At 39.5% G+C, this 19,572-nt stretch overlaps 1 protein-coding gene and 1 pseudogene across 1 annotated transcript in view; one reads left to right on the top strand and one right to left on the bottom strand.

The window, feature by feature from the left end:
• Positions 1 to 19,572, bottom strand: part of CPQ (carboxypeptidase Q) — a gene marked incomplete at its 5' end in the record, with an annotated part of 478,153 nt that overhangs the window by 60,186 nt on the left and 398,395 nt on the right.
• On the top strand, positions 9,794 to 10,797 carry LOC100338728 (fibroblast growth factor receptor substrate 2 pseudogene; annotated as a pseudogene).

The raw sequence follows: 19,572 nt of genomic DNA, 5'->3' as shown, positions 1-19,572 counted from the left end.
GGCACATATCAAATGCTATCTCCTCCAAAATAAATTCCCTGGGCTTTCCTAAGCAAGTCAAACTCTATCTTTTCAATTTTCACAGCAGTTGTAAGTTTAAGCACTTAAACTTGTAAATTTAAGCATTTATAATGTCTTTCCTAGTTACTGAGGTATGCTCATATATTATTTCCTTTTCTAGGAGGTTAACTCAAGGGAAGACTATTTTAATTCAAATACCTAATTCATGGGGCCGGCACTGTGGTGTAGCGGGTAAAGCTGCTGCTTGTGGTTCCAGCATCCCCTATGGGCACTGGTTCGAGGCTTGGCTGTTCTACTTCCGATCCAGCTCTCTGCTATGGCCTGGGAGAGCAGTAGAAGATGGCCCAAGTCCTTGGGCCTTGCACCCACGTGGGAGACCTGGAAAAAGCTCCTGGCTCCTGACTTCAGACTGGCATGGCTCTGGCCTATTGCGGCCATCTGGGGAGTGAACCAGCAGATGGAAGATTCTCTCTCTCTCTGCTTCTCCTCTCTCTGTGTAACTCTGACTTTCAAGAAAAATAAATACATCTTTTAAAAAAATACCTAATTCAATCCGAAGCAAAGTGTATAAATAATAAATGTTTTGAATTGACATTCCAGGCTTCCTCCTTCATAAAGTAATAGGAATAGGGCCAATATCAGGACATGGAGAGTAAGTTCCCTATTTTGTGGTCTCTAAAGTCCTAGTTCATGTATTCAGGTCCTGGCTCCACCAATCATAATGAACTAGGTGAATTGGCTATGGTTCTTAACTTTCTTGGTTTTAGTTTCCCCAACCATTAAATTACATTAGTAATAAGATTATAATGGAAAACATTTAGAGGATACCTAACACATAGAACTTAATAAATGCAGCTGTCAGTGTTGTTGTTTTCATCATCATCATCATCCCCAACATTGCCATCATTTTACTGGAAATTGCTGATTATTTTAAACAGAAATTATTATTATTATTTTAAACAGAAATGGCAAATCCAAATTCCCTCAGGGTCTCGAAAGATAAATGCAAGTGAGAAAAGCAGAATTCTGATCTTGTTGGTAAGAAAAACCACAGCGCGCCGGCCACGGCGGCCATTGGAGGGTGAACCAACGGCAAAGGAAGACCTTTCTCTCTGTCTCTCTCTCTCACTGTCCACTCTGCCTGTCAAAAAAAAAAAAAAAAAGAAAGAAAGAAAGAAAGAAAAACTGGTAGTCAATTACAATATAGTACGATGAATGCTGTGTTACAGGTTTAGTATGAAAACGCAGAGGAAGGGTACCAAATAGCCTGAGATACTGAAGGGGAGACAACAACAAAACAGCAATAATAATGACTGCTAACATTTCCTGAGCAATCTAAGTGTATTAAGAAGCTATCAACTGAGCCAGGGGAACTAGAATGGAAGAATATTAGAGAAAGAGGGAATAGCACATAAAGTGAGGATCTGTGTAATAATCTGGTGCTTTAAGCAACTTCCAGTAAGCTGCTATGGAGTGAAGTCTACATGGAAAACTGCAAGAGATGATATTGGAGAGCTTTGCAGTTGTCAGGGCACAAAGAACCTTATATTCTGGCTCAAGAATTTGCCTTGAAAGCAATGGGAACCACATTTTAGGAAGATAACTAGGAAGGCTGCAATAATGAGAAATTATGAGTGCCTCACAAAGAGAGTAGCACAAGGAATAGAGGAAAAGATGGACAAATCTTAGAATATTATTGAATGAGGAAGCATTAATGAGAAGGTAAGAGCTAAATCAATGCCAAGCTTTCAAGTTTGAGTGACCAGGACAATAGTTTGCTATTCTCAGAGATGGGTTGGAATAAGGTTGAGAGAGAAGTTCAGCTGGAGATGTGTTAACTTTAAGTAACTATAGGACATCCAAATGGATTTTCTAATACCTGGAGATACAGATTGGAAATCTATATACAGGGTTGTTTTATGGAAACACTGACTTGAATAAATAGTCCAAGGATGATACTCCAGCATGCAGTAACACTTAAGGGAGGGACTGGTGCAAAAAATGGAAGCTACAAAGTCATGAGCAGAGGGAGATACAATACCAGGGAAGAGCAGTGTTCAGAACCAAGGGAGTGAAGTTTCAGGAGGTGGGTAGTGGTCAGTGGCACCCATGTTTCTGAAAAAAAAAGGAAGGAAAAGACTGGGATGGGCTCATTTTATTTGTCAAAAAGGAGGACTTTTTAAATCCATTGAAAAGCAATCCAGGTGGAATTGACACTGTAGTATGCAGGGGGATGAGTGAGAGGAGAAAATGTGTGGCAGCAAGGAAAAGAGTGAGCTGAAGATCATGAAGTTAAATGAAGGTGTTTATATTCCTTAAAGAAAAAGACTTGAGATTTTTATATTCTTGAGGGAAAACTTTAGTGAAGAGAGAATTGAAATATCAAGTTTGATGTAATTACCAGTGTCAGGTGCTTGAGGGCATAGAGGAAAACAGGATCAAAACTATAGCCTTAGAAGAGAAGGGACACACATCCTGGCACTCGAAAGGCCCTGGGGATAGGTGGGGAAGGACTGCCTTTTGCTGAGCAGAGGGCAAAATGGAAGGTAGGAGAATAACCTAAGTGTGACAGTTTGGGAGAGGCACTGACTGAAGACAGAGCAGGATTATGAAGCTTCATTGAGGCCAGCTGAGGTTTCAGGTCATGAATTTGCAGTGGCCCCAAGCTACCAAGCTACTGTGTATGTGACTTTCTCAGACAGCCCTTGGCTGTCTGGGATGGTAGAGGCAGATGAGGTAGATGAGTGCATTGATCCAAGATGTCCAGACCTCTGGGTGGAACGCTCACGCCATGAGCTGTTTAGTGATTTCCTCAGCCTGAGATTTCATTATGAGTCTGAACAATTTGCAAACTTGCAAATCATCGGAGATTTTCCTAAAGCTGTGTTGAATACTAATTTATCTAGATAGACAGTGTAACCTGCAAGGGAATTGGAGCCTTTAAACTCAATTCTTTCTTGACACTTGAGAAATGAATGGAGAATTATGTGTTCAATTCTTAGTCTTTGGAGAGTCAAGCATAGAAGCATTGTATAAGAGCTATCAGAGAAGACATTTGTTCTTGGCATGCTCATTATGAAAATAGAAAAAAGAAAAGAGAGGAAGAGAAAAGAAGAATCAAGGAGGTTTTCCCATACCCTTAACAGGACAAGACCTGGGACTGGCATTGTGGTGCGGCTGGTTAAGCCACCACCTGTAACACTGACATCTCGTATGGGTAAGAGTTTAAGTCCTGGATGCACCACTTACAATACAGATCCTAGCTAATGCACCTAGGAAAGCTGTATAAAACGGCCCAAGATCTTGGGCCACTGTACCCATGTGGGAGATCCAGATGGTGTTCCAGGTTCCTGGCTTTGGCCTGGCTGAGTGCATGCTGTTATGGCCATTTAGGATGTGAAGAGTAGATATAAGGTGTCTCTCTCTCTCCCTCTCTCTGTGTAACTCTGTCTTTCAAATAAATAAAGAAATCATTTTAAAAAATCAAGACAAGACTTACAAAGGGCATTCCCTATTTTGTGATACCTCAATCTATAAGGGGCTCCTACAGTAAGTAACATTCCGTGGACTTTAGTGCCTCAAGTACGGCCCCACTCATGACACAGATTCAGAGTACTGGCTATGACAAACCTTTCAGTCTAAAGTAAAAGACAAGAAAATAGCAAGCACATGAGTTTTCTCAAAGATTTCAGATTTTGAATGATGGTTTAACCTCTCAGTAGGCCTAATCTTTACAAAGAATATAGAAAGCAAGTGTTTTCCCTATCTAGTTAGTAAGCATCAACTGTGAGTTCAGCTTCAAAGTTAGCTATGGCATTCATGCGTAACAACTGGGTCCTCTCCTAGACCTCAGTATATCCCTCTCTATTGAGTGGTTCTGCAGAAACACCTATTGACAAACTCTGACTCCACCCTATGTTTATATGAAAATGGACATTTCATAGCCTTTAAACCTTATGATTATGAAGATTACTACAACTGACAACAGATTCCTGACAGATTTAAATGGGAGTTAATAAATGTTGAGGGGCTGGCGCTATGGCACAGTGGGTTAAGCCATGGCCTGCAGTGCTGGCATACCATATTGGCACTAGTTCATGTCCTGGCTGTACTACTTCCGATTCAGCTTCCTGCTGATGTGCCTGGGAAAGCGGTAGGAGATGGCCTGAGTTCTTGGGCCCTGCACTGATGTGGGAGACCCAGAGGAAGCTCCTGGTCCCTGACTTTAGCCTGGTCTGGCCCTGGCCATTGTGGCCATTTGGGGATTGAGCCAGTGGATACAAGACATCTCTCTCTGCTTCTCCCTCTCTCTGTATCTCTGCCATTCAAATAAATAAATACAAAACATAAATGTTGCACACAGTTTTCTATGGAGTTTTTATCCCACATATTCCTCCCTCTAATATTTATGAAGCAATGAAACTCCTGATACTTTAGCTGTACTTTAACAAAATTTTAGCAGTCCATAATTTCAGTATTATGTGTCATACAGGTACAATACGTATACAGCTATGTTTAGACATGCAAACATAAATACATAATTGAATGGAAGGAATCATATGCTCTGTTGGTTAATGGTTCTACATCTATTCACAATAATTGCAGTTTCTCAGGGGGAAGAAGTTCAAAGGAACCTGATATTTCTTTCTTTCCTCTCTCCCTTCCTCCCTCCCATCCACCATCCCTCCCTCCCTCTCTCCTTACATTCCTCTGTTTATATATCTAGTTAAATAGCTAGCTCTCATCCATCCACCCATCTATCACTTAAATGAATAGACTTTGGCAACCATTTCATTCCATTTGCACTACATTCTCACTTCCATAATGACCTGTTACTTCATAGGAGAAGACCTTATTCACTGTTTTTATGTTTTTTAATCCCTACATATTCCATTGTATAATTTCTGAAACGCTAGGGATCTGCATCTGGAGGTCAGGTCAATCAATCATAAATAAACAATGGTGAAGTTGAAGGCTAATTTAAAACACAGAACCTACCAGGAGAAGCTGAAATGTTCACTATGAAAAATCAAGCAGCCTCAAAACTGATTTTAGATTATAAAGACATGTGATCTAAAAAGAAGAATTTAGTCCCTGACATATGGGAGCTGGCCTGACATTAACAGGAAGTCTCCAGTGCTATTAAAGACACCAGGTCATCGTGTTCTCCTGCTGGACACATAACCCATCTCAGGAACACCAGCATTAGAGAGGGTCACTGTTACTGTGGAGAATGATGGAGTGAGTCAAAACAAGCAACTTCATAATTTTGTCTAAGCACAGTCTCTGTACAAGACACAAAACATCAAACATCCTCTTTTCTGACTGGTAAGAGTGGGTGTTGCTTCTTTATCGATTATAACTTTAGTCTTTATCTGGTCTATCCTCCTTGTAGATGTCATTTATTAAGCCAGCACTTCTTAAGATATACCACTTGCTGATAGCACCCAATCGAGAGCAAACCCTGGCTTCCTTGGACCCTCCCCCAATCCCTCCTCTATTTTGAAAATCCATACCCTCCAAGTTCTCTCTAACTTTCTAATACCCTTTTGCTGAGATGCCTCAGGGTTTCCCATGGTGCATGCTCTCCCTCATTGCATAATAAACCCCACTTGTTTAACCACAGACATGCTTCTGGTCATACACAAAGTACAGGTTCAAGGTCTATGGGCTCCTTTGTTCACTGTTCTAATGTGAAGGTGCATCACAGTGTTCAAAGATGAGGTGGATCAAAAAGAGAGAGGTGTCTCTAATGAGGCAGGGCAGAGATGCTTCCTTGCAAAAATTTTGATTATAAAGAACGACTTGAGGGCTTTTCCCAACTCAGCATCTTCTGCTCTTGTTTGAGTTCTTGCATGGAGGCACCCACACACTGACTCATTATTGGGAAAGGTTTTGTGGTTTAACCTGATTTTTTTATCCCATACATTATCCCAGGCTAGCTCAGCAGCTGGTTGTTATTTTCAGCAAGTCAAATATGGTTGACCTCCTGGGTTCTGAGTGTGGGAAATGTAGGATTTTCAATGACAGGCGTTAGAGGGTAGTTTAGAAATGTGACATTTAATCTGGCATCTCAATATCTTTACAGAAATGAATTGAGACAGGATGAAAGTAAAGTAGAGAGTTATAGGAAAGTCTCTGAGGAAGTGATTTTACAAACCATCATGTAAAACTGAGGGAAATGAATATAAAACAAAGAGATTGCTGGGTTTTCTACTGGTGTTTGTTTTCTGGAAATCTGTTACTTATATAACTATATTACCATGTAGAAATGAGCTTATTTTAAAGATCTGGATCAATATGTGTCAGAGCATTGGCATTATGTGGGTAGGAGGCAAAGATGATTACCTCCGCTCACACACTGGAAAACCAAGTCATGGTAATAATTGTATAACATTGTCAGAACATTGGCAACAGGGTTTTGGACCTCATCCAGGTCTCCCTGCTCCACAGTACTCCTTGTACCTACCACACTGCTCAACATCTTGTTCTGAATCTGCTAATATTGATAAATCTTGGAAATCACTGCCTGGATCACATAGTTCTTGGGTGGTTATGAAAGTTCTATGTGAATAAACAAGGACTCAGAGCCCTCCTGTTTGTCAAAGAAAGGTTCCCAAACACCTTGCATCTTAATTACCAGGGGACCACAGGAAAAATGAAGGTTCCAAGTCCCACCCCAGACTCAGTATATGGAGCATAAGACTTAGGAATCTGTACTTGCAATAAGCTTAACTATACTGCTTGAATATTATTGGTCCAGGATAAAGTTCATACTTCCAAAAGGCTACTCAAAGTGAGAGAAAGGGTCAGCTCTCTCCATCTTATCCTAAGTTGAGTTCAATACCCATAAGAGATATGCTGGTGGCAAACATTTAGGAGTCAGCATGCAAATTTTTCAGAAGGGGTCTTCTTAGTCTTTACTGACTACAAAAATAAAACATCTTGAGCCTAAAGAGATTCGAATTCTCTTTTTCAGATCTTTTTATAACAAAGCTGATGCTCTTACGCCCTTTGGAGTAAGGGAGGGGAATCTTGTACTCAAAGAGGGTGAAAGGGAACCAACAGACCATTCTGATGTTAACAGCATCTGTGGCCTTAGGTCTGGTCTGGCTTGAAAGGGAGACTGTACCCTGGTCATTAGAGGTGCTTCTAAGTCTGGGCTTTGGGAGAGATGTAAAGACATCCAAGAAAAGATAGAAGGAATGTGATTTTCTTAATAGCAATAGCTACCTAGGCATTTTAGGAGTGGTAATATACTTTTTTTTTTTTTAACTAGGCAGGTCACCTATAAAAGTTATTTCAAGCTCAGCTTGGATTTCCTGTTTTATAGCTAAGCTACAAGCAGTCTACTTCTGTTCTTATGGTATATGTAATGATTTTAATCAAACTGTTCTTTTACACTACCTGTGGATAAAATTAATCAAGTTTGATAAAAATAATGCTACAAACCAGTCTATTACCATAAAGGAGAATTTTTTGAAAGTCAGGCCATAGGTTTTAAATGCGAAAATCTCCCATAAATTAATAAAGGCCACATAGGGGGAGTGAGTGTCCTGTGTAATACAACACATAGGAGAACCATTAGCTGCCAGCCACTCAAGCACTTAAATCCCAATTATTTTCATTTTCACTGTAGAAACTGATAAGTTTCAGTTCTTCAACAGCTGAATAGCATTTGAAAACTCATAGTGAAATCACACATGCTGGTTTGTAAGAAGCCGTTCTAGGTTATTCAGCATATAATAAGCAAAGGTAAGCAATCTGTGTAAAATTTCTTTTTAGGAAGGTCCCATTTGGGATTTGAAGGAATATATAGAACCTAGCAACGCATATTAAGTAAAGCCAATAAACATTTTCCCAAATGGTCATCTTGAAAACAGATGTTTAAAATGTGCTACAGATGTGTAAGTCAAGGCATACAGCAATTTATACAATTAAAATTCCATTGATCAAAGATGAAACACATTTTTTTTCCTCTACTAACCAGCTTGGCAACTAGCTTGGTGAAAATGAACTATACTTAGATGAAACTTAATACCAGTGGTTTCATCACTACCATTTCTTCTCCACCATTAACATTTCTAGGATAAACACAAAGTGTGAAACATTATCAAAGAAGCACTTTCTCCTCTTTTGAACTTATATCATGAAGAGAAAGGGTGGAAAAATACCTTCCAGTTTCTTCTGTTTCTCTGTAACTTCTGTTTGGATGTTAAATCTTTATTAACTGGAAGTCAGATATCCTTTGGTAACCAAAAAATTTCCATATTATCTTATAAACTGTGCTTGTAGGTAGCAAAAACAAATGATAATATTTCAATTTGATCAAATGCTTTAAATGTGTGACTTCTTTTTAACCCAGATACTGTAAGTAGCCTTGTTTTAAAAACCATGTACCAGCTATGAATATAAAATATCCCCTGTTAACAATAACATTTTGTATTTTTTAGTGAGATCTTTTCAAATTAATCTTTCAGCACTCACATTGTGAAATCCCAGTTCTTGTCAGTTCTCAAATTTAATGACAGCTTTCTGCATTTGTGATGGTGAAGATCAGAATGAAGTAATGAAATGCATAAAGTTGGTTAATTTAACTCACCTTCAGTTCACAAAATTAATGCAATTGGAGATTGGATTCTTAGCAGGAAAGTGTTTTAAATTTAAAATTCTTTTTGTATTTCTTAATTTACTATTCAAGATATAACGCCAATCACTATAACAGCAAAAAACTACAATAAAGGCAAGAGCCCATCCTTCACTGGGGAGGCGATGACTTGCTGAGGGAAGACTGCCCCTTGGGCAGGGGGTTGCCTGTGACCTCAGCACCGGCATCTGGAGGAGGTGAGCTCAGCAAGGCAGCTGCCTGCCAGAGCAAGGTGCCATGGGCTGCCTTGCTTCCCTTTTTGGTTTTCACAGTGTAAGGTCAGTGCTTCTGAACCATGTCATCTTGTGGCTATTATCATGGATTTAGACATGGAAAGAGTTGGCAGGTCACCTAATTCCTCAGCTTTTCCACGGAATGATCCTGTTGAATATTTATGAGGCAGTTGTTAGTCGAAGCCTGAGGAAGTCAGTCCATTAGCCATCAAGTTCATTTACTATCAGGGGGAGAGGAGGGAAGCACAAATAACAAGAAGAAAAACTTAAAACATTACCTATAAGTGGAAAAAGAAATAGTGAAGAAATGCCATATTCTAGACAACTGACTAATTGTCAAATAACAAGGTTTATTAAAAACTTCCATAGAGACAGCCAGTGGGGCTCGATCGAGTCTGAGTACGGGCTCCTCCCGGGTTTGGAGTGTGGGAGTCCGTCCCCCCCCACCCCCCGCATCCTGCCTGCTCCCACCAACAGGGTCGATGAAATGACCAGTAAGAAGTAGACACCCAGATGCAACAGTGATGAAGCAGCCCATTTGTCACAAAGTAAGATTCAGCTGTGGCTTTTCAATCAGATTAGAGCAAAACTGTGTCTGCTTTTCTGAGAACGCCACAAGGTTAAGTCAGCAAACAAAGCAAATGTTGTATTTCGAAGTATGATTCAACTCCTAATGCTGCAGCAGAGGCTAAGAATATTAATGGCCAGATCTAGTGCTCACATGGTCTTCTCAAGAAGCCATGGGGAGCTGCTGTAGCTGTCCAGATAAAAAGGCTGTCCCAGATAACCATCAGAACAAATTTAAGATGCTCAGCAGGCTAAGACTTTTCCTTACATGAAATCTGTGCTGACACTATTCTGGTCTCTTTGAAAGGTCATTAATGTGGATGATGATGAGAATGAATTAGCTTCTGGCATAATGGAACTTACAGACAGAAAACTGACTTTATATACTCGCAAACGGGATTCCGTCAAATGGCACTACCGCTGCCTGTGACGCTATGGCTTTGAGTCCAATCTCTTTTCTTTTGAAAGTGGTCGAAGGTGTTGAACTGGACAAGGAATCTTTTTCTTTAAGTGTGCCCAAGCAGAATAGTTATTTAACACGTTGCAAGAGATTATGCAAAACAATAGTATAAACGTGGTGGAAGAGCCAGTTGTAGAAATAATCATTAGACAGAATTGGAAGTCCCCAGAACACTCGAACACCTACAACTCTAGGGTTTGCTGCTCAGAACTTACCTAATGGATATCTCCACTACCCCTCCTGTGGATGCTTCATCCCACCCTTCAAGCCAGGATCCTTCCATGCTTGCCTGCCTTTGGTGGGGAAAGAATCCACACATCCAGGGTTTGTGGCCGAGAATGAAGTATGTATCTATGTCAACACTACAGGTGTGCAGTGAGAGCCGAAAAACTGCACCAGCATGCATGTCCCATTGGAGGCAAGGGTTTTTAATGCTGAAAGCAACACACCCAAAGAGGAGCCAAGTAGTACTGAAACCCAGGACCCTCAGATCTTTCTTGAACCCAAAGGAGTCAAGTTTATTTTGGGGCTATCCCTGTTCAAAAGCAATTAATGGATAAAGAGAAATTGGAGCAACTTGGGAGAGATTAAGTTAGTGGCACTGGTGTGAATAACACAGAATGAGACACTGGCTATGACAGTGATGATCAAGAGACACACCTTCTGTTAACTGGTATATGAAAATATAAATGGGCTGTCTATACTAAGGGCCTCAGGGGTCAGGAGGGGCTGTCTGACATCCACTAGTGCCTCAGATACCCAGAATATCAACAACTCAGCTCAGAGAAGAACTACATTATTAAATTATGAAAATTTAAAAAATCTTCTTTAGAAAGCATATTCTGTCAACAATAGGAGTCACTATGCACTTACTCCTCATGTAGGATCTCTGTCCTAAATGTGCTGTACATTGAGATTTAATGCTATAACTAGTACTCAAACAATATTTTATGCTTTGTGTTTCTGTGTGGGTGCAAACTGTTGAAAGCTTTACTTAATATATGCTAAATTAATCTTCTGTATATAAAGATAATTGAAAATGAATCTTGATGTGAATGGAAGGGGAGAGGGAGCGGGAAAGAGGAGGGTTGCGGGTGGGAGGGAAGTTATGGGGGGAAAGCCATTGTAACCCATAAGCTGTACTTTGGAAATTTATATTCATTAAATAAAAGTTAAAAAAAAGAAAGCATATTCCTCTTTTGCTTTGGATCAGCTGAAAGGACACTGAATGGTACCTTGAGGTGGTTTTCTTTACTTTTGTGTAGGAAAACTTCAAAATGGGATCTTCCCGTGTCAGAGATATAGCACGCTTCAAAAGCCAATCTGAAGGATTCTTGATTTAGTTTTTGCAAATTTAATTGACATGAAACTCGCAGAACTTATTTGCTCAATGTGAGACAACATTCTTAGTATTCTTCTGGGACAATGTGGGCTTTGAGACATGGCATTTTAAGTTGGCTACAAAGCAGGGACTGGAGAGAGGATCTAGCACTATTCGATATATGGGATAATTCAGACACAAATCCAGGTAATTCAGCCCACAGTGAATTTTGGTGTGTGAGGCAGAGTGTGTGTCTTTGGTGAATCAGCTGCACTGACTGCAAAGGCTTCATGTGTAAGAAGCTGCCGCTCTTTGCTCTGTTTAACATGATCCCAGAGAGGTAAAGACAGCGGAGAAGAAAAACAGGCTTTATAGCCAAACAGAGCAGGTTTCAGATCTACCCTGCTCTTCATCCCACTTGCATAACTGCTCCTAGCTGGTCTTAGCCTGTTTCCTCATCTGTAAATCAGAAAGAGCAATGCCTACACATATGGGTGGTCAGAGGAATAGACAAAATAAATAATGCAATATATGTTGTAGCTCGTAGTGAAGCCTCACTTTCTCCTCTGAGCTCTCTATAGCTCATTTAATTTTTACTTCTAGAAAGCATGAGTTAGGCACCCAGAAAAAAATTTATTACAGGTAAATTTGTGTGGCTCTAAATGCAATCAAATTTTACAAATATTTCTAACTCATTGAACAGTAGAGTAGGCCTTTTAAGTGCCAAGCAATTAAAATTGCTTCCTTCCCATATCCTTGAGTTTAATAGCAAACCGGTGTGAAATTTAATGCTGGAGAAGAGACAACTCATCCTATTTTTCCCATTTGAAGGACATCATAGCCTAGAATTTAATAGCTTCCTCTCTTCTGCAGAATTCTCAAAACCCCTAAAGGTTCTCCTTCCTTCAATAAACACTAAAGGACTTGTAGGTCACTTCCTCTTTTCTCCAATATGGTGGTAACTCATTTAGATATTCAGGATAATTAAATATTACAACACACTTGGTACTTAAAGATTAAGAAACATCATTAACCACCATGATGAAACCACTGTTGTCTTTATCCTCATTCTCAACATTTTTCCGTCATTCAATAACTCCTTCAGGTGGTTCTTCTACTAGAATTCAGTTAATTATCCCTGCTGTTACTAAGAGATGCTCACCATGTCCAAAAGCATTACCTCTCTTTTAAATGAAAAAAAAAAATAAAGTTTCTATGGTCATATATACCCAATATTAACCATTTGGATGTAAATGGAGAAAATGGTCAATATTCTGGATATTGTGATATATCTCAGGTGTTAGATTAAATATCTGGATGGATGACTTAGATCCAGCTTTGTTTTTCCAGGTATTAGATAAATACTTCCTGAACAGTACAGCTTGGCATGAAAATGCTGTGTGGGGAGCAACTCGGACTAGACTGTTACTGGAATTAAGACTTATTCTATGCATCTGCTCTCCCACAATATGGCGCTGAGAAGGGAGTAACAACTCCTACGCAGCTGCCTCTCGCCAACTTGAGTGATGACCTGCAGGAGCTGATCCTGCTCCTGATTGGAGGAGAGCAGCGTACTCAGCATGTGGGTAGCAGAGTTGGGATTGGTGGAAGAGGACTATAAAGGAGGAGAGAGACAACATGCACAAGGAACATCTATCTGAAGGAACACCTGAGCAGCCCCTGAGAGAGCTGGCCAGCGGTGTGCCGCTCCCCCGCAGAAGTGGGGAAAGTGGCAGGGGGAACTGCCCTTCCATGGAGGTGGAAGGGTCGGTAGCCAACCCGGGAAGAACCAGCAGCAAACCCGGGGAGGGCCGAGCAGATAAAAGAACAGCGCAGGGTCCTGTGTCGTTCCTCCACGAAGAGGGGGAGCGACATAATGGTGCCGTGACTCGGATAGGAAGCCTAGGCAGGGTTTAGTGTCGTTCCTCCATGAAGAGGGGGAGCGACATAATGGTGCCGTGACTCGGATATGAAGCCTAGGCAGGGTTTAGTGTCATTCCTCCATGAAGAGGGGGAGCGACAATGCTGTATTCTTATTAAGAAGCTATGCTGATGAAAGAGTTCATAGCTCCATAGAGGGTCCCAATACCTTATTATCACATTATATATCATACTGACAAAGCTGACTCAAGTGTTGACTGAAGAACATGAGGATATGAATTCAAAATTAAACAACAGTCAAATAAACACAAAATATCGAGAGAAGCCAAGAAATACACTGTTAACAAAAGATAAATAAAAAATAAAACAGCAACTTGCAAGTATTTGCAGGTGAATAGAGGAAAGTCTTGATGCTCATATTCTCTCTCTCTCTCTCTCTCTCTCACACACACACACACACACACATACACACTCAAAGGGAAGGCAAAATGGAATAACTAGCTCCTTTACAAGTCACATAAACACATTCTCAGGCAAAATTAAACTCTTTAGTTCCAGGACAGTTAAAAAGTACACACTTTGTAAATGACCCTGAGGGCCTCTGAACCAAGGCACAGGGACACATGCCATGCTATGAATGGCACTGTATGTTCCTCTGTAATTGTCACCAGATGTGGCATGCCAAAGACAGGAAACTCAGTTTCCACTTACCAAATGCTTTCTGGTAACTGACAGGTTCGGAGTCTGAGAAAAATGAAGGTTTGATGAATGAGGCACCTTGCTTAATTGTGCTAAACTGTTTAGTTCAGATTTTCATAAATAGATTCAACAGTTGGGAGAAATAGGAAACCTCTTCCTGATTCTCTCAAGAAAGACATTGGAGAGAAATATGAATGAAATAAAAAAAGAAGCAAAGATAATATTGCTATGGGATACATAACTCATAAAAAGCATATATTTATGAGGTTACATTAGCAGAAATTGAAACAAAATTGATTGCAAGACCACATGTTAAAAAAATCAATGAAATATGTTCCTTTGCGTCCATGATATTCCCTTCAATTTGATTCTTATATTTTAGTGATGTTAAGTATGAACCTTCTGAACGATTTTAAGGCTATAGTTGACCTTTATTCATGTTTGCTTGAAAAAGGCAGTTTTGTGCTATTTTATCTCTTGCTCTTGAAATGTAGAAGTTCATGAGTAGACTCATATTGAAAACACTCCTGTTTTTCATGGAAAGAAATTTTCACTTATGGAAAAAAATATGAGCTTTGATTATAAAATTTTTACTCTGAAGAGTCTTACTGAAGTAATTGTCCTATTTCCAGGTTAGAAAAGATGCACACTATGTGCTGCCTTTTGATATGTACTGTTTACTATCGCTGCTTGCGATGGGACTCCTTGCATATAGAGAACACAGTCAGACCATAATACATAATCTAGAACTCAGTTACCAAGCTCTGTCCTTGGCTGTGCATGTTTATACATTCACTCACACAATCCTTCCACCAACTGCTGTCACCCACAGTCAACTTATGCTTCCTGAATAAAAATTATAAAGAGACTCAAGATCCTTAGAAGCATGTTAAAATAGAAGATCCTGTAATATTACTAATCCTTCATTCTCTGAGGTGTGGCCTCATTGTGGTGAAGTGAGTCAGGGTGCTTTCCTAGGTGAGGCTACTCACCAGGACAGTGGCAGGGTATTTAGATGAATGCCAGCAGCTTCATCTCTGATGTCTATATCCACAAAGGGTTCTGAAGACTCGGAGGTCAGTGACTGCTAATAATTCTCGGGCATCTTTTACAATGTTTCTTAGAATAGCCAAGTATATGCTCAGTAATCCTCTCTACTGGGATAAACACATGAGGTGATATTCATGGCAAGCCTTCTTTGATAATTTTTAATGCATAAAATTATTCAAAAAACACAGATTGAGTATCAACTGTAGAGCATATAATTGACTTTCAAATACATTATTAATTTATCAAATATTTTCAGTTCTCACAATTGACCTCTGAAACATTATTGTCTTCATTTTACAGATCAGGAAAGTGAAGCTCCAAGAACTTAAATAATTGATCAAAACCACATAGGTACAAAGTGATGAGCTCTGTTTCTCTTTCCCAACATTTGCTGCCTCTCCACCACAAATGTAACTAAGTGGTTAGAACAACTCCAATGTTGCAGGGTGTCTCTGGGCATTTTGTGTTTGTTTCTCCTTTTTTGCTTTATTGCTGGATAATGCACACAATAGAGTAGCTGTAGAGTGTTTCTATAAATAACTCTGCTTTATTTTCCCACTTGTATGGGCATGGAGGGACTTTAGGGAGGAAAGGGAAGAGAAGGCACTTTTAGAGAATATAGACTGCTGAGGTTGGGGCAGGAACTGGTCCAATTTCTCATCCGCCTGACCATCTTAATATCTATGGTAAACTGCCCTCCAGGAGATGAGAAATGCTCTTAGTATTGTGAGCTCATCTTAGGACATGGCCATCAAGTATCAGTTGTAACTGAGAGAATTCAATTCCCTAAAATTCCCATGATTTTCTCAGCTGGATGTCCCCACTGGTGCAGCAGAGCCTCCAGTCTGCACAAGCCCAGGGGGTCTCGTTCACTCGTTCATACAGAATCCTGTTGAGTTGTGTCCGGGAGGCTGTGGTGCTACTTGGCAAATGGTGCTTTATAGATTTGTGTGACTGTTGTGGCCCTTCAGCCCGGCAAGTTAAATCTGAGTGATTGGGAGTGAGGTCCCAGAATTGAGACAGTTTTAAAAGCCTCACAGGTGATTTTAAAGTGCAGTCAAGATTATGAACTAAAACTCAAACCTAAACATACATAGTGGGTTTATATGGGCTTTGACTGGGCCTATACTAGCACAAAATAAGACAACTTGAACTTATGGGAGACAACTGAAACAGACATGCTAAGTAAATACAATTATAAGGTAAAATCTTCTGTGAGAGGGCCGGTGCTGTGGTGTAGTGGGTAAAGCCTCTACCTGCAGTGCCAGCTTCCCATATGGGCACCTGTTTGAGTCCCAGCTGCTCCACTTCTGATCCAGCTCTCTGCTTTGGTCTGGGAAAGCAGCAGAAGATGGTCCAAGTGCTTAGGTCCCTGTACTCATGTGGGAAACCTGGAAGAAGTTCCTGGCTTCAGATCTGTCCAGCTCCAGCCATTGTGGCCATTTGGGGAGTGAACCAGTGGATGAAAGACCTCTCCCTCTCTCTCTCTCTCTCTCTGCCTCTACCTCTCTGTAACTCTCTGCCTTTCAAATAAATAAATAAATAAATCTTTGAAAAACAATCTTCTGTGAGTCTGGTTTCACTGATCTATCTGGATAACGGCTTTATTCCTGTAGTGCACTTTGCAGTATAGAGCAAACATGGAAACAATGTCTATGAATAGCTTCATTCTGTAAATATGACTTTAGCAATATTTAATGAACTACTTCTGAGAAAAATGTATATTTTCTAAAGATGAGTTCAGCAAACATTTCTCACCTAGGCTTATACCTCCAAAAGCTGAACAATTTCGAATGCATGTCTGACTCCTATGCAAGATCCTATTGTATCATATGCCAGGGAATTACTTAAGCTATTAAATAACGAAAGAAAAGAGAGAAAGAAAAAAAGGGGGGATAAATAAATACTGAAGATGCACTTCATATATAGTCCTGTTTTAGGCAAATCATAGGTCTCAAGGGATTCAAAAGTAATAGATTTAACAGAGCTCAACCATATTTGATTTGTACATTTTGAACTGGAAAGATAATTAAGATATCAAATGTTACATGAGAAAATAAACTTTAGTTACTATGAATTAAGCAATACAACATTTTATTATAAATAATGGGATAATATGGATACTTAAAAGTTCACTGTTAGAAATCTGCTTGAGGAGAATATAAAAGAGTGTCAGGTTGGGGGCTGGAGTTGTGGTACAACTGCAGCCTGAAATGCCTGCATCCCATATGAGCACTGGTTTGATACCGGCTGTTCCACTGGTGATCCAGTTCTCTGCTAATATGCATGGAAAAGCAGCGTAAGATGGCCCGAGTGCTTGGGCTCCTGCTTCCTGGGTGGAAGACCCAGATGGAGTTCCAGGTTCCTGGCCTGGCCTGGCACTAGCCCCAGTTCTTGAAGTCATTTGCAGAGTGAAGCAGCTGGTGGAAGATCTTTCTCTCTGTGTGTCTCTAATTCTAACTTTCAAATAAATAAATAAATTTTAAAAAATAACATCAGGCTATGTTGTCATTTTTTAACTTTAATACTGAGCAAAAGAAGATCTGAAACTATTGAAATGACCCAAACTAGAGTGTATGTTGCACACATTGAGATGTAATAATAGAGATGTAACTCATCTTAACAGCAAAAATCTTTACCTAATATGAAATCAATTTTGCCAGAATTTCTTCCATTGTGATGTTTTGCATAATGTTTCCACAATCCCATAACTACTAAGGTAATTAAATTGATAAGCATATTTTTAGATTTCTTATAAGAATTCAATGAAATGTAAAAATACTCTAAGACTTCTTTTGACTTAAAGATTTAGCAAGCAGATTGGGTTTGTCCAATTAGTCAGACTTGGTTTGTTGATATCTGAGAATTTAGTACAGCCTCTGCCAATCACAGTACAAAGATTCATGGGACTATTTCTTATCTTTCCAACTGGAAGGTTTAATTTGGCAAAATTTCTAGTGGCAAAACATCAAAGAAAATGAAATGAACCAAGAAATTCCTAGAAGATATGCAAACAGTGAGATCTGTGGATCCACGAAGCTTGAGTCTCAAAGAAGCGGGATTTGCATGAGATGGAGCTGCCCAATGGTTGGGACTGGGTCTCACCAGTCTCATTCTTGCTTAAAATCTTCAAACATTTTTGGTTGTCCTAAATCCTCACAATGGCATTTAGGCCCCAACTGGGGTCCCAGGCAACTTTTTCAGTTTTATCTCTATCTCCCTAAATTATCCTAAACTTTGGCCAAACCAGACTACTTATCATTTCAAAAACCCATTAAATGATCTTATTTACAGAATTTTACTCATCCTCATCTTTTGGCATGGAATGCATACTGTCCAGCCAACAAAATTCTATTCTTGACTGTAAATCCAGTGAAAGTCCAACTTTTTTTTTGTTATGCCAGCAATGTAATGCCTCTCTTTCCTAAGCTTTTGTTAAACTTTACTTTTCCTGTGTCTATGCCCTTCATAAGTCCCTTATTATATATAACATTGAGGTAAAATATGCCTTATGTGCTAATTCTGATTTCTCCACTTAATATATTTGATCAAAAGGAACCACCTGAGCACCACTTGCTTCATCTAAAATTTGGTTATAGAATACTAATGTATACTTCAAAAGTTCCTTATTAAATATGTAAGGTAAAGTACGTAAAACACCTCGTAATATCAGACACACAGGAGACATTCAATATACATTAAATTCCCTCCTTACACTTCTTGTCTAGTTGCCACATAGAACTTGCTAGGTATTTATTAAATGCATGAATGAAATTGTGAAATGTTCTGAGTCATATTTAAGAAAAAAGAACAGGCAATTTCATCATGTGGACACAACGATAACACTCTAAGGTCTTTTCTTTAACAAACTCCATGACCCTTGTTATTTGCAATTTCTCTCTCTCTCTAATTTTATAAATAAAAATTAGAAATGGGCATTTAAAAATGTGAGTAATCTAGTTTCAGGTTTTAGAACAAAATACAAAAAAGGTAAATGATGCATCATAAGTTATCAGAAATTTGTATATCACACTCTAAAAAATAAGCTTATTTTAAAAATTGTTTCCTTTTATTTGAAGGGAAGAGGGGGCGGTATCTCCCATCTGCTGGTTCATTCCCCAAAAGCCTGCAACAACCTAGGCTGGGCTGGGCTGGGCTTAAGCCAGGAGTCTAGAATCCAAATACAGGTCTCCTATATTGGTAGCAGAGCTCCAATTATTTGAGCCATCACCTGGAATTGGAAACAAAACCTAGACTTGAACCCATGTACTCCGATACGGGTTGTGGGCATCCCATGTGGCATCTTAACCACTGTGCCAAATGCCAGCCCAAACACTAGCTGAATATACATACCAAAGACAAAAATAACAGAAAAACAAAATTTTTTTTCAGCATTCTGTTGGTGATGATGTTGGTATTCTTTTTCAGAGACTACTACATGTATTGTGGGACACAGCAAATGAGTGATTATGTTGTCTCATAAACAACCAGGAGTTTTGGCAAGGGAAAAAGCAGATACAGATAAAACATCAGTGAGGTTAGGTACAAATTTGTAGTCCTGAACTTGAGTTGGAAACATGATATAATTAATAGATCTTTTGAGATAAAATTCGTATTTCCTAATTCCGTCTGCTGAAAAGACCTAGGAACAATGACCAATCAGGTAGTAATAAGCCCACTGGATGCTCAGATT

This window comes from Oryctolagus cuniculus, chromosome 6 (genome assembly GCF_964237555.1).
Source record: "Oryctolagus cuniculus chromosome 6, mOryCun1.1, whole genome shotgun sequence".
Lineage (NCBI taxonomy): Eukaryota > Metazoa > Chordata > Mammalia > Lagomorpha > Leporidae > Oryctolagus > Oryctolagus cuniculus.
Note: the sequence above shows the minus strand (reverse complement) of the source record. Positions and strands in the feature narration are given on the sequence as shown.